Raw genomic sequence first — 16,917 nt, 5'->3', positions numbered from 1 at the left:
AATGGAGGAGTAGAAATGGACACATAACCGTAATTTACGACATGCCACTCAATATCCATTGAATATCCAATGGCACGAGGGACCCCATCTCCATGATGCCAGGGTAGGACAAGCCAGTATTTCATTACTTCTAATTGGAAACCCCATTCACAACGTTGTATTCCTCCTACATATCAAAGAGGGGACTATTCGATATGCCACCATGGCTGTGTAATGAACTACGACATACTCTTATCATAACATGCAGTATGCGGAGCTCACGTATCGTGCAGACGTAGAACAGATACCGGCCTTACACATTGTAATACTTGTGCAATGTTTATTGCCTGAACACCTACTTATCATTTGGAAATGTTCAAATGTGTGTGAAATCTTATGGGACTTAACTGCTAAGGTCATCAGTCCCTAAGCTTACACACTGCTTAACCTAAATTATCCTAAGGACAAACACACACACCCATGCCCGAGGGAGGACTCGAACCTCCGCCGGGATATCATTTGGAGAACAGACGTGCAAGTGAGCGACGCATGTAGCAATCACAGCACAAAAATTCTGCAACCGTGGTCGAAACGTTGGTTTTCTCCAGCAGCAGTTTTATATGGTCTGCCGCGGTACCATCTCCAAAAACTTTTATGTCGAAAAATTCTTCTGCTTCAACATTTCGTTCACAGGAAACAGCAGCTTTATTTAAATTCCTTAAAGCGTGTATTAATGGTTTTGTCAAAAAGTTTCAGAATTTATTAGGCCACTAGTTTCGAACCCTTAGAGGTTCACCTTCAAGCCTGGACTACTGAGGCTACACTGACAATGCCTGATCTTATGCCTGTGGCGACACATGCTCTATAAATGTTTGCAGGATGAATTCCACAATCCACACATGCCTGTAACCGAATCAGATTGAAACTGGAGATCAACAGGAACTACCTGTACTACTGTAGGCAAGTGTGAATTGTGTCATTCATACTGCAGTCATTTGTAGAGCATGTGTCGCCACTCAGAGTCCATTATTAAGATCGGTCATTGTCAGTGCAGTAGGTCTCAGTAGATCAAGCTTGAAAATAACCTGTAACGTTTCGAAACTAGTCGCCTAATAAATACTGCAGTTGTTGACAAAAGCATCTATAAACGCTTTCCGGAACAGAAGAAAAAATTGAAATGATCCTGATTTATGGAAAATATAAGAGAAACGTTGAGGCTGCTGTTGCCTTGAATGCCAAGCGTTTTCCAGAGAAAGCTCTCCCTCGTTCGTTCTTTTACAAGGTTGTAATGTCTTTATGTCTGATGGCAGCGTACAGACCGGCAAAAAATAACGAAGTAAACATGTTACAGGAGAAGCTAATGAAATAGCTGTGCTAAATACAGTGCACGACAACCCACGGATAAGCGCCCCGCAGTTACACCATGATTCCGGTATGTCCGTAGGTAGTACTGTCACAACACATCATCGTCATAAGTATCGTCCATACTACGTGTCACTGCATCAGGAACTTCATGGCGCAGATTTCCATAACCGGGGTAGTGTTATGTGAATGGGCACGTCAATAAATGCAAACTACCCCCACGTTCTTTGCCGAGGTACTATTCTCTGGTGAGTATACATTCACATGCCATGGTAGCGTTAATCCAAATAATATGCATTATTGGAGTGTAGACAATCCCCACTGGTTTCGGCAAGTGGACCATCAACGTCCTTGGTCGGTTCACGTGTAGTGTGGCATCATGGGGACCAAACTCATTGGTCCCTATTTTATCGACGGTACGTTGAACGGACTTAAATATCGAGCGCTTTTGGTTTTGGAACTACCGGTATTATTGCGGGATGTTGCACTGTACATTCGACAACGAATGTAGTTTCACCACGACGGTTGCCCAGCGCATTACGAAATTGAAACACGGGAGGTGTTAGACCGTGTTTAGACTGGTCGGTGGATCGGTAGACGTGGACCTATTAATTGTCCGGCTAGGTCGCCGGATTTGGAGTCGCTGGATGTCTTTCTGAGTGAATATTTAGAAGCTAAGGTAACAGCAAGTGCCAACAGGCAGTGAAGACATGGCCGACCGCAGCAGAAACATCTGTGCTGACATTCCCGCAGATATACTTCTGTCCTGTGTAGAATCACTGTTTCGAAGTTGGCGTTACAACGTTTGAACACTTACTCTAATTGGCAAAGTAGAGCAGCGTTCGCCTCTAGCCAGGGCCACAGTGGCATATCGAGTAGTCCCCCGTTTGACATGTCGGAGGAATACAACGTTGCGAATGGGGTTTCCCGTTGGAAGTTATGAAATACTTGTCTGTCCTAGCCTCGCAACATGGAAGTGGCGTCCCACGTGCCATTTGATTTTCGAGGGACATTGAGTAGCACGTCGTAAACTAAGATTGTGTCTCCGCTTGTATTCCTCCCATTACAGCGCAATCTATGGCGAAACGAAGAAAATGCTTCAGACAAAACGTTTGTTGAGTTTGCCGTAGAAACATAATCTGCAATAAAACGCAGGTGTTCCCTATTGAAGATTTCAAAGTTGGTCCCCGCCACACACGCACGGGGTGGGGCGCGGGGGGTCAAGTGTGATATCACTGGATTTCTCCCTCCGAGACGAACAAATTGGAATTATAACTTTTATGATCCGATGTGTAGTTTTCGAGATATTTCACTGTCGTCAGTTAAAATGAACACTATGTATATTTCGACGGCTTGAATTAGGTAAATCTTAAAAGTAGATATATCAGAAGAACTGACATTACAATCTAAAACATCCATAATCTTTTTGGAAACTAACACCTTACCGGACTGTGGGCGAATTCTGTGCCACCTACACACAGTCTAGAGTAATACTACAGTTGCCGCGGAATTCAACTAGATGGAACTACTGCTATTTTATAACGCTACGGTTAAGTTCATCAGAATGGGACCCCGGCATAAAATTAGTCGGCAGGAACTATTTTATTTTCATAATTTCGTGAGAATCCATTGTTGTTGAGCCGATGTTCAGGCTGTGATTATGAAATGTGTCCTTAATTAAGCTTCTAGTTTCAAAACACTGCAAAGAGAGAACCACTGCTCAGACGCAGGAAGAAAGTCAAGGAAAAAAAAAGAAAAGAAAAGCTAGATGGTGCTGTAAGCTCCTCAACGTAAGTGGACTCGGCTAAAAATGACAGATGAATAGCAATATGGTGGCTATGGGTTGAGTTGCACTTTACACAACCTATACCGTTCAATGTGCATGACTGCACACGTCTGGCAGTTTTAATTGTCCTGTGGCCAAAAACCGCATAAAAACCAAAATGACATCGGTTTTTAGTTTTCCTAGAGCCAAAATCCACGTAAAAACCAAAATAACATCGGTTTTTAAATGTCCTGTGCTCAAAGACCGCATAAAAAGCAAAACAGCAAAATTATATCCGTTTTCAGTTGTTGTGGCCTATAATGGTAAGGTGCAGTCAAATGAAAACGACAGAAATGGAAAAAAAGTACATACATAAATTGCTTTTTATTTCAATGCATTTGCCATAACTGTTAATACATTTTTCCCACTGGGACACAAGACGTTCAGTGCCTTTGTGGAAAAATGTTTGTGGTTGCCTACGGAACCATGACTGCATCCACAAGTGTCAGAGTCCTTCCTGCCAGCACAATGGTTAGTTATCATAAGGGAGGGGAGTCGTATGCTGCATCTGTTTGTGGACCTCGTAAATTTTGATCCGCTTGTTACAGCATTTTAACTGTTTTATATCGTCTTCGCTGAGGCGGAGATACATTGGCTCATTCTACTATAACACCTCAGAGACAAAGGGTACATCCGACGAATAGAAGTAACCAAGATTGCTGTCAATGGGCGCGATTCATCTTCGTGACCATAGACATCACCACACAAGCTTACGTACAGCCACAGGTCTCCCAGAGAGTGTAAGCTGCAGTCAGCTTTCTTGTCCTGAACTCGTACGTCCTCTCATAGGTCATGAAGTTAGTACAAGAAATTCCATTTCTGCAAAGTTTAACTCAACGTGGACAGGATGAAATTTTTTGTACTTATCTTTCGTTGAGCTGCTCTTCTCCACCTTATAGTTTTGCGTTATGTTGTCCAGTTTCGAAGTCTCGAGTAGGATTTAGATACTAATTTCGTCTGTTGTCTCTTACATAAATGAAAAAGCCGTTCATACTTGTAAATATGTTCCTTTATTCACTGGAAGGTTAATAGAGCCAGTGTATATGTTGCACAACTTCCACAAGTATTGCGCAGTAACTCATTTCACAGAGCTCGATACGAACTTGTCTGCACTTTAAAGTGTACGCATGGCAAGTCCCTCAGAAAAGTTTAAAATACCTGAAAAACTTCTAGTGTTAATAGGTCCCTACAATGTTACTTTCTCACACAGGTGATTATCAAAAAACAACAATAGTGTTAAGAACAGAAATGATATCAATGGTTCCTTTAAATAAATTATTGTTGCTATATGGCCATCGGCCTTGCCGCAGTAGTAACACGGAAGTTAAGCACTGTCAGACTTGGCTAGCATTTGTATGGTGACCGTCCAGGTCGGCCGAGTGCTGTCTGCAAGAAGGGTCCACTCAGCCCTTGTGAGGTCAATTGAGCTACTTTAATGAGAAGTAGTGGTTCCGGTCACGAAAATTGTCAGCTCATTGGAGAGTGATATGCTGACCATATGCCACTGCATACCCGCATCCAGCGACGCCTACAGGTTGAGGATGGCATGGCGCTCGGTCGGAGCCGTTGGGAGTTCTGAGGCCTGTTTGGACGGAGTTAAGTTTTTTAAATGTTTTTGTATCGGCGCTAAATTATTTTCCAAGATTTCGTTTGTTGACGGTACTTGTTATGTGACAACATTGAGATTTTAAGTTAATTTTCTTAAAGCTGTGACTTTTTTAGTACTTTTGAATTAATTTGAGAGTATCAAAATACCCGTGCACTTTTGATACCTAGATCAAGACGAATCAGTTATGTTGCGAAGGTGCTATATATGACGCAATATAATTCTCAATCCGGCAATTTTGATGGAAATTGGAAGTTTTTCTGGGTTCTCCGCCACCTTAGCTTTCTAGTGAGATACAAATTTCTGAAAGAAGTAAACAGTTTTGTAATACGAAAAGTCGTCAATTATGTGTTTCTTCAATTTCAGGTTTGGTTCCATATACAATCATTAGCCAGAACATTATGATCACCTACCTAATACCCGGTATATCCACCTTTGGCACGGATAACAGCGGCGACACGTCGTGGCATGGCAGCAATGAGGCCTTGGTAGGTCGCTGGAGGAAGTTGTCACCACACTACACACCCAAGTCGCCTAATTCCTATAGATTCCGGAAAGGGGACATGATCTCAGACGCCATGTTCAATGAGCTCCCAGGTGTATTCAATAGGGTTTAGATCTGGCGACTTGTGGCGGGGGGAGGGGGAGGGGCAAGGCTGAGCACATCAATTGGAACTCGCCGCTGTGTTCCTCGAGCCACTCCATCACATTCCTGGCCTTGTTATGTGACGCATTATGTTGTTGAAAAATGCCATTGCCATGAGGAATCAGGATCTTTGTGAAGGGGTGCACGTGGTCTGTAACCAGTGTACGATACCCCTTGGTCATCATGGTGCCTTGAACGAACTCTACTGGACCCATGGATGCCCATGTGAATGTTCCCCAGAGCATAAAGGAGCCAAGCCAGCTTGTCTCCAACCTGCAGTACAGGTGTTACGGAGCTGTACCCCTGGAAGACGACGGATTCGCGCCCTCCCATCGACACATGGTGAAGAAGGTATCGGGATTCATCAGGCCATGCAACGCTCTGGTACTGTGCCAACGTCCAGTGGCGATGGCCACGCGCCAAGTTTAGTTGTAGTTGTCGATTTTGTGGTATTAACATTGGCACATGCATGAGTCGTCGGCTGCGGAGGTCCGTCATTAGGAGTGATCGGTGCACAGTGAGTTGAGACGTACTTGTACTCTTCCCACCATTAATGTCTGATGTTAATTCCGCCACAGTTCGCTGCCTGTCCTGTTTTACCAGTCTGTCCAGTGTACGATGTCAGACATCTGTAATGAAGGGTGGCAGCCCAACCCCACGACGTCTGGAAGTGGCTTCACCTTGGTTTCACCCGTGTTGAAGACACTCAACACAGAACTCTTCGAAGACCCGAAAAGAAGTGCAGTTACCAAAATGCTCGTGACGATTTTGAGGGCCATCAGAATCTGCCCTCGGTCAGACTCAGATAGATCATGAGGTATCCTCTTTCTACGCACTGACAGCTCGCTCACTGATACTAATTGCAGCGGGCGTGTGTCTGACTAGCATTCACACCTCGCCAGGTGAGGCTGCCATCGCCTGGACGAGTTTATACTGATAGTAGGCCCGTGACCGTAATGTTCTGCCTGGTCAGTGTAGCTTTGAAAGCCATTTACGAGTCGTGATCAATAACATGAGAGGTGGCACACCACTCTCACTTTAATGTTCATATTTGAGGTCACGTTCTCGGTGTTCCCCAGTACTACATTTGCTATATGTGGTTAATATTTTTTGTACATAAGGAAATTGTGGGCAGAATATTCTTATAACTGCATGAGTAACCTGTAGAGAACTTGTAACCGAGGGCCGTAGTGGAGGCGACAGAGAACAGGAAGAGAGATGAACTGGGGGCCGTAAAAGCTGAGTGAAGCGCGCTGGCTGTGAGTGATTCTGGAAAGCAGCGCTCAGTGGACCGTACCCGCAGAAGGGCTTCTGGCCGAAGCCCTCTCCTCCTTCCACTAGAGGCTGAAGAAGGGCACCCGATCGCAAAACGTTTTACCTGCACCAGGCGGCAGTTCGTCGCGAAGACGGTTAATGGCGGAATGTGGGTAGAGGAAGCCACTTAAGAGAGACTGTTGTGAACTAATCTTTTGTGCAAAAGGTGGGAAGGTTATAAGACTCTATTCAGTCTCATGCTATTAGCTGTGAAAGTTTCCCTTTGTATGAAAAGAAAGACTGTGCTGGTAAAACTCTTACGTTATTTGATTTTCAAACAGCTGAGCAAAACTGAACGTACTCAGACAGTTCTCTCTTCACTTATTATGATCATCACTAAACTGACACACAATATTTTTACCGCAACGCAATCTGACTTTCAATTATCCCTACAAAAGAATTGCCCTGACTAACAATGACCTACGCCTTTCATGAATCACTTACCTCACCAAAATCTTCGTTGCCCGAACCACTGCAATACAGAGTGCGCCAATACTGCCAGATAAATAGAAGATTCTAACAACTGAAGACACTAACTACTGATAGGCATAGTTAGCAAATGAAAGATTTTGATAGAGAACAAACAATGTATTTACCTTAATAGTGTTCAAAAGTGATTAGTTCGTGACATCCAGTTTTACACATTTCCTTTTTCTGATGGACACACTTCCAGATCGTTCGCTCATAGTAACCTCTCAAAACTTTGGCATCTCTCTCCCCACATCCACCACTACTGGCGGCTCATCCCCAACTGCCCAACGCTACGGGCTGTTCACATCGAACAGTCCAACACTACACAAGCGAATATTCCAACAATGAGGCCAACCAGCCACAGACTGCACACAGCGCAGTCAGCGATTTTCATACAGAGCACTATGCGACGTTACCAACATAGAAACCTAAACAGCCTACTTACAGCTGGAACGATACGGACAGAGCGGCTGGTTTGCATGCTCAGTGGAGGCAAGACTGTAAACTCCACCATCCCTTCTCCCTAACTTCAGGATGTCACTAGATTCTTTTAGTGACTGACAAAAACATCGTTTTCATAGGCACGACCATTTCGGAAGCTTAATAGCCTTCTTTCAGAAACTGGATATGGTCAACCCAGAACGATTAGATCTCTCCATAAATGAGAGACTTTGGATCCACCTAGGCCATGCTTATCGCGAGAACGACGCCTCTCTAGTGAAATCTTTTTTGAGAAAGAGATATGTGGAGTCGCTGATTGGCTCCTCTCAGGATATGCAAACTGGAGGCCTGCTTCCCAGCGTGGGAAAACCGTTGCTGTTGCTGTGTTTGGAGTGGCTGCCAGGCCATCAGAACAATCAAGAGCGGAGATTCAATATGTAGGGAATAGATCGTTTGGTTTGTCCAATGTGGGGGTGGTTTCGTTTTTGCTAATTCGGCTCCTGCACCGAGGCTTGGTAGAAAGTGGTTGTGATTCTTTTCTTCTTCACCCTCTGGTCTTCTCCTGGTGGAGTAATTAAAGTCTTCCCTAGTGGATGAGACTTGAGGTCTGCACCTGGTGACGGAATGAGAGCCAGCGGCACTTTCCACTGTAACGAAAGTGGTGCTACATATCACGTGTACCACGAGGCTGAACTCATTCGTCCTGAGTCTCCCGTCTGACTTTTAACAGTTCCAGCATGCACCGTCGTGTCTATAAGTCAAATTGGTTTGCCTAGACCAGCGAACGGCTGCAACTCACACTTAAATCTGCTGGGAATTCAGGGCTCTGATGGGGAAGTTCCCCGCATTCTGATAATCAGAACGCCAGACCGCGTAGTTTGCAAATTTTCGAGGACGCGTCAGAAGATTACATCTGCTGCAGCGCGCCGCTCCTCGCCCAAAGCGCGCTGTTTTCTGCTGCAGCCTGAATCAAGGTGAGAGGGTAAATTACTGCCGCACCGGCGTATGGTTCTTAAATGATAATAATTGGTAACCAATGCTGTACAATGCGGTGGAAATAAGTATATTTCGGAAGCCAACGACAACAGACATAATAACTGCGGCGCATTCATGCCACCCCAACGCACATAAAAGGGCGTTGTTTTCGTCAATGTTCAACAGGTTATACAGATTTAATTTGAGCAAAGAAGTCACTGATAGGGAGATTGAAATGATTGGAAGGATAGGACGGGCTAAGGGGTACTCGGAAGAATTTATACAAGAGTTTGGAGCTAATATTCTTATCAAGACGCGGCAGCCGGGCCTTAAAAATTAAATTGTGTCGATGGAATATGTTGTACTATGTTGCCAAAAAGTAACTAGAGCCTTCAGGAAGGCTGGCGTTCGCGTAGGCTTCGATAGAAGGAAGAAGTTGGGAGGAATATTAAGACATAAGGAAGAAGGGAAAACAGATAACTTTAAGCAATCCGGTGTATACGAAATTAAATGTGGAGGATGTGCTGGGACATACATTAGCCAGACGGGTAGCGATTTTGCCAAAAGGTTTAGAGAACATAACTGTACTAACTATACTAATAATAACGATAATGTTTTAAATATAATAACTAATAATAACTATACTAATAATAAAGACAGGCTTCCGGTGGGAACAATTGGTTTTTTGGCTTGTTTGAACGGATGCTATTTTGAGTTTGGTGTCTGTTAGCCCCTCATAAGAAGTTATGATAGTGTATTTTATAGGAGCTGGCGGCGTTCTGTGGTTTAACGTCATATGGGGAAAGTTAGATAGGTAGATAGGTTGGCATATACTGATTTGTTCACCACCGTACCCTTTGGGTGGTCCTTGGTGACACAATGGCTTATTTTATTGATTTATACTTTATAGTTTTAACACTTTTAATGTTTTGTTTTTATTTTATTTTTTTAATCTCGAGCTCTCCAATATCCGGATAGCATAGGTAGGACTCGGGCAGTGCCACTAGTTCGTATAAGGAATGTATGAGGTATAACCCACGTGTGTGTTTTGGGATTTTATGGAAGTGTTCTTCCTCTCACCATTAAACTTTTTCCATGTGGTAGAGGGGTGTAAGTTGTTGTTTGAAGGCTTCTATTTGGGCAATCATGGCCCATGAATATCACTTGGCTGTAATTCGATAGGCGGATGGCTGCCGCTGACGTGGTTGCCGTTGGCTTTAACAGATGGCGCCTAGAACTTTTGCGTACACGAGCTGATCGTGGGGTTTTAGTTTATGATGGATAAAGTTAGTTATGTTTAATTTGGTGGTAATCCTTCAGAGATTTAGGAGGTTTAAAGGTTTATTCGTGAAAGAATCCCCCCCCCCTCCCCTCATTATTTTTTTTATATTGACGTATGTTTTGAGTCGTGCTTAGTGCCACTACTGGCTATAGGTATAGTACGGCAATATAAAAATTTTACAGTTTAAAAAATTTTTTTTAATAATCCTTTAGTGTTAACGTGCACGGAAGTACCATTCCTGTTGATAGTCGTAATTACACCCTGTTAGATGTTATATGCTGAGTATATTATTATTAAATTACATGTGAACGCATGGAGCACATGACCGTGCAGGGCCCCCTACCGAGGGCGCTCCGCTGCTAGTTGACTTGTTTAGCGTCAGTACACTCTCTGCTTCAAGACTGCTTGTGTTGCAGTTATATTCATATGTTACGGGACACTTTCTTTGAGTTGTCGAGGCTGTACGCCTTGTTGGTTAGGAAGGAGTTGGAGTTTGTGGTATGTAACTCATACGATCCTCCAATCTCATTTTCTGTAACGTTGAGACGTGTTGAGTGTGCTGTTCACTTACGTTTTGTACTTTTTTGTAACAGATGTCTCAAGATGGGTGTAATCCCGAAACGCATAACATGTTCTAATAAAAGAGTCAACTGAACATCTCATGACTTTATTGGGATTGTACAGCATTGGTTGTCAATTATTAACATAAAAATTTTTGCCGGCCTCAGACGGGATTTTATGTCCTGTATATCTTAAATGATATTTACAGCTCCCTGTTCTCAGGTGAACCGTAGTATGTGGTATACTTGGTCGTAGTTTATTCCATTTGAATAGAGTTTGGCCTCACGGTAGATACATATACATAAAGTCAGATTGCGTTGTAAAAGGGATTAATTCAGGGGAGAATCTGTATAGCTTCCACCCCAGTGTTTGCTTTGCCAATGAAATACCATTCGTTTTCAGATTTGTGTTTGGAATTTTTGTCTAAGATTTATCAGAGAGTTGTAGTTACAAAAGGATTAATAAAACTTGTCATCATTTTGAAAACTTAAATATGCCACTATTCTCATTCATCCTCCGTCAGCTACTCACTATTTTTATTTTATTGTGGTGGTACATGGGTATACCAGAGATTTAAGGTTCACTCTTATTATATTAATTAGAGTTCTAAAAGTAACCACAAGCATAGGTAATAAAACTGCCATGAGTCAATTCGCTAATTCATACAGAAAATTAAGGATGTAGCCCACGATTTGAAGGTTATTGAGAAAATAATGCTTTTCTTTACGTAAAAATAATAACACTTAGCACCACTCAGACATATATTTACGATTAAAGCAAGCGACAGCTTGTAAACAGACTACACTTAGAATCATTGGGCATTAAATTGCTTCGCTATTAGTACTGTTGTTTTGTTACACACTTTGTCAGGTAGGAATATCATGAAATATTGCTAAGTGGTAGACATTAATTCCTGTATAAAGTCAACACGAACATGTTAGCACGCATGATAGCGCAGAGAAGGTTGTTATTCCAATTCCAAGTGTCAATCTCCAATTCTTAATTTAAAAACATTAGCTGAACTTCTCGATACGTACCTAGCCTGTTGTTTTGTGGTGCTCAGTCACCGGTCTGATTATAAAATGAAAGGATCGATACCACGCGAAAAAGTGTTACAAGAAGTACGTGTAACTTTCCTCCTTAAGCGACGACCTTATCCCCACTCATTTATACTTTTTTTGAAGTGGTATCAGTCTCGATACATGTGGTACAACGATGAAATGGTGGGCGCCTGATTTTGTTTTACCCAAGCCCTTGACAGATTCAACAACTAGAGCTTCGTGGGCATGAACCGGAGGTGCGGGTAAAACAAAGCTGTAAGGTCGATGTGGTCATTAACCTTGTTAATAAAGAAGAGAACTCCCCATTATAGAACATTGCTGCAGACAGTAATTTCGAGAAACTAACCGCGGTTTCTGAGTGAAGCAGTATCAGAACTTTTGGATTCTTAGTTTTTGTTTATTTCTTCTTCAGATGAGGCCTGCTCCAAGTACTTACGGAAGATAGGCCATTATGAATCATAAAATCCTCATAAGTACAATGAAGAACCGTTGCATAATCTCAAGAATGGTGTGTGGTACTCAATGTCTGGTGTTCGCATCGTAACACAAATCTTTCACCAAATTGTTAACGCTAACAGTTGTGTCGACAAACTGTTCAATCCACATATGAATCAACTCACAGAAACTTAACAACTGAATGGATATTTTCAGTGAGACGCAGCAAGAGCACACACACAACACGTTTGCAACTTTGTCGCGAGTAGATGAGGTCTTCGGTGAGGATAGGACACTAGACAGAGGCAATACACTCTCCTGACGTCCCCTGGCTCACCTCACCTCTCTCCCAGTGATTATTACCTGTTGGGTAACTTGAAGCGTCAGGTGTACTCCAACAATCCTCACATACTGAAAGAGTCACAGCAGAACATCGAAAACGCTGTTGCTGCTATCCCTCAGGCAGAGATGCTATGCGAATCTCGCGGTTCGATAAGTCGAGTAAAGCGCTCCGTCCACGTTAACGGTGGCCAATTCCAGCATCGTCTGTGATGTTCATTAACAAGGGCCAATTCTGCATAGGTGTTATTATGTTTTCAGGGCCAGTATAAAAGAAAAATATGTATCAATTGTCAGAATATTTAGATTCACTCCGCAAACGGCCAAAGACTATACTTGTCGCAAATTGTGCACGTCCTCTTGGAATATCTGTGGAGTGGGCGCAGTGTACTGCGCACGTGTCAAACATCAAACCTAAATAGTCACGTCGTACTGGTAAGCTGTTGTTTACACTTTGCTCTATGACTCAAACTTCCATATTATACATATCTGGTATGTTTACACACGATTTTATTAACAACATCAGCGGTGTTACGGGTACAAATCTAAATTCATCGAAAGAGGAAATCTTATTTTCCGCAGGTAGGTACTAGAAAGGTGTAATTCTGGTTGTCACATTAGTGACAGGAGCTTTACGTGTTGATTAAAATCCAGATTCAATATAAGGAAAGCATAAAACCGTAGGATTAATCAACTGCGGATAAGATTAATATATGACGGTCTGAATCGTTACGCCAGGTTTATACAGATCTCCAAACCTTTCTGCATTTTTAATGAAGCACAACAGGAAACTGTAGCAACAGTGCTTATGTCGCAGAGAATGACCATGTGCAGTTAATATTTTAGTTTCTCTAATAATCAAGAACGATTAAATATATGAAGTCGGAGAATTTCGTCCTTAAATATGTTTCAAATTGTGTTAAATCAATAATTTGGCGCCTGTCGTAACTCTAAATTAGTTTTTTTTTCGAAAGTCTGCACTTCGGCGTGCTTGGATGCCATTTCCGAATGTCGCCGCAGCGTATTTTATCAAAACAGGGACTCAGAAATACGATCTAGTACAGTACTAAACCTAAAAATTTATGGTCACCTGTTTTCTTCCCTTTAACATTAGCGACATCTGAGTTGTGAAATTTATCCCTTACTAGCGAACAGCACTTAGATTTATCTGTTCAAAGCTTAGAGATAAGTTCATTCTAAAGTTCGAGTGCAAATAATTAACACGCCTATAACGGCGCGTACAGACACCACACTAGTACTGGACGAGATTTTTCCATAGTAGCGATGTCTGCAGAGCACTTACGAACAAATTTCATATTGCATCATAGTCACTAGACTTTTGAAGTCAGTGTATGTTAGCGACAAAAAATGCTATTCTGCACACCTGAATGCCCACACTCTATATGTTCCTGCTCTATCATTGTGTAAATAAATGTTTAAGGTGCAGTGTCGTCTTCTGCTTTCATATCGTGTGATCACATCTGCGGAAGTATTCTAAACAGTCATTACTTCTGTGACTGGTAGTATTTAGTGTTTATCTGCTGTCATAGCAGCACTGATATTTTTCACATAAATACCTGTCTGAGAGAACAGACGCTGTTGACGACCCACAGCTGTAGCAAATTCATCGAATTTTATTCGCTGATTGCGAATTTTCAAATTTTCATACACCACTAATGGATAGTATATTTACACCTACCAAAGCTGATGTCAAGACATTCGCAGTTAGAGACTTAATTTCGTGATATTTTCCGGCTAGAGCGAATTGGCGCCGTCTATTTAATTGATGCGGCCGTGAAACTACGATCCTGAAGTTTTGTACACTGCATAATTGGGTAGTAAATGGTAATTACAGTAGTATTGATAGCATCGGTAGGAGAAGAAACACAGATGAATGTGTCACAGAAACAGGGAGCTCATCACTTCTCTTTGTTTTTTGTTTGTTTGTTCTGCACATCATTCAGTGTTAGTCCATTGCGTATTTTATATCCCTACAGAATGTAAATTGCACTTTATAAGAAATAGAAATTAATTGGTTGAGTAACTTCCACCCTTTTATTTAACAAAAGCAGTTGCATTACGTGGAAGTATAGTTTAAATGCACAAACATAAAAAATCTATACAATTGTTATTACTTTGTACTCAATAGAACGTTCTTCATAATGATTATGTTTCTACTGATAACTGCGAAAGTTATTTGTAAATAACAGAAACATGTTTCATATCATCTGGACAAAGTATTGATACGATGTTTGATATGTTTTTGTTTTGCGTGTTTTTTTTTTTTTTTAATTTGGCCTTTTTTTAGGAAACTGTTTTGTAGCGCTATATGAAAAACCTATATTTCTTTTTAAATCTGTCCCACAACACGCCTCTGTTTCACGTTGCATATCAACAGTTTTCGATTAAAAGCCGAATTAAACACTGTCTGTTTCAATTTTAATATAAATACTGTTTATTTTTAAGTAATAGAGAGGAATATAATTACGTAGAACAAACATATTCCGTAAGTTGCGTGGCCTTTAATACAGTTTCACTCCATTTCTAGATGGTTCATCACTTCCGCTTTCTAGGGGAGTCTCGTAAGACACTGAACTCATACGGAGAGAGAGAGATCGAAAAGAGGTAATACTGTGTAGGTATGCAACGCACCTAACGTATCGTAACGCGGTTACCATCGTAAGTGGCCAAGGCTACTAGTAAAAAAGCCGCATTCCACGCTTACTCATGATAGTCGACAGTAGTCTACGGCACTTTTACAACGCATGTACATGAGTGTGCACACAAATCTACTACGAGTATTTACAATAGCGTTTAGGTTATGATGACAACATGCACAGTTAAACGAAAACTTCAAATGATGAATATAACATTCGATGAAAGACATAGCTTACTGACGAAGGAATGAGGATTTAAAGTAAATGTCACCAGCACGAAATCATTATGAAGCTCTATAAGGTTCAGAGAAACACAGTGTCAACGCGAGCGCTAGACCTCCAGCTGCGTAAATAAATCATAATGAAGCCACTGCAGCCAAATCATTTATAAATCAACCGAATGGAGTGGTCCCAGTGGTGGAGGGAGAATAAAGGATTGACTGTAGCGTAATGCAAATACGTAATGTGATCCATCAAGCTTACTTTTACACTGGTTAACGTAAAAGGAAGTGATTACACATGGATTACCAGGGAAATTGTACAGTCAGTCGACAGTAGTGCAACAATTGGGTCACTCTGCCACTAAGGTGGCTGGCGGGGATTGGTGGCTCGAGGAGAGGAGGTCGATGTACCACCGCCCATGGCTAGAGTGAGCAGCCATGGGGCGAGTGGGTGCCTGCCAGATGCCCAGTTGGACGTCAGACATACGGTACTGATAACGTAAACATGTATTATCGAGAACACAACAGTAGCTTGGGTGTCACTCCAGACAGCCAGTGCTCGGAGGACAGAAGCAGCTCGCTCCCGGACCAGGGATGCTGTCGTCAGCGCATGGCCAGCGTGTGGCACTGTTGACGTCACAGGTGACAGGTCGTTCCCACGCAGACCTGCTTCACTGCCTAGTGGCAGCCGTACATCTTAGCATGGGGCATACAGAGGTGTACTAAATCATGTCATGGCCCCCAGAGCAGAAGAGACAACCCGCAGCAGTGGAGTCTGACCATAGCACCAGAAGTGGCCAGTAGGCAGTCCAGTCGCCTTTTTGATGGTTGAAGAGTGGCTTTAGGTCTTCAGGCTCATACTTTTCGGCTTCAAGAGACTTACTGATCGAAAGATGCTAAGTTCCCCACATCTGATTCGGCACAAACGCACGTGCTGTGGCTAACAGCGACCAAGACCATAGAGTGGGGCTTGCAATTCCATAGCTATATGAGTAGACAGCACGCTGACATAGACTCCTCCTTCTATCTGGATAGCCGGCCGCGGTGGTCTCGCGGTTCTAGGCGCTCAGTCCGGAACCGCGGGACTCCTACGGTCGCAGGTTCGAAACCTGCCTCGGGCATGGATGTGTGTGATGTCCTTAGGTTAGTTAGGTTTAAGTAGTTCTAAGTTCTAGGGGACTGATGACCACAGATGTTAAGTCCCATAGTGCTCAGAGCCATTTGAACCATTTCTATCTGGATATCAGTAGACTGAGCACTTCTGAGAACACCTGTGATCAACTGAGAATGAGGATATAATTTGGGTGTTATTTATGAGTCTGCGGGCCAGTACATCTCCAGTAGCAGTACCCCCACCCTGGAAATGGCCACAGGGTGTAGTAGCCGAGTGATGCCATTGACTAAGAAGACTTCATTAATTTTGTTCTGCTCTTCTTGTTTAGTCAGCTCAAGAAGGAACCTAGCAGGATCTGTAATATTGCCCTACTTCGTTTCTGAGAAGCGCTGAATCAGTCTTCTTACTTCATAGTGCATAGTCACCACAATGACAGTGAGAGGTGGCACATCACGCTATCACTAACAACATTTTCAATCAGATCAATGCTCATATTTTAGGTCATGATCTCAGTGTTCTACATTCCTACATTTGGTATGTGTGGCTTATGACTTGTTTACTTGGGGAAACTGTGGGCAGAATATTTTACCTGGGCCAGGCAGCAGTCTGTCATAAAGGCGGTCAGTTG

Source organism: Schistocerca serialis, chromosome 4 (genome assembly GCF_023864345.2).
Source record: "Schistocerca serialis cubense isolate TAMUIC-IGC-003099 chromosome 4, iqSchSeri2.2, whole genome shotgun sequence".
NCBI lineage: Eukaryota > Metazoa > Arthropoda > Insecta > Orthoptera > Acrididae > Schistocerca > Schistocerca serialis.
This window is presented reverse-complemented; position numbering follows the sequence as displayed.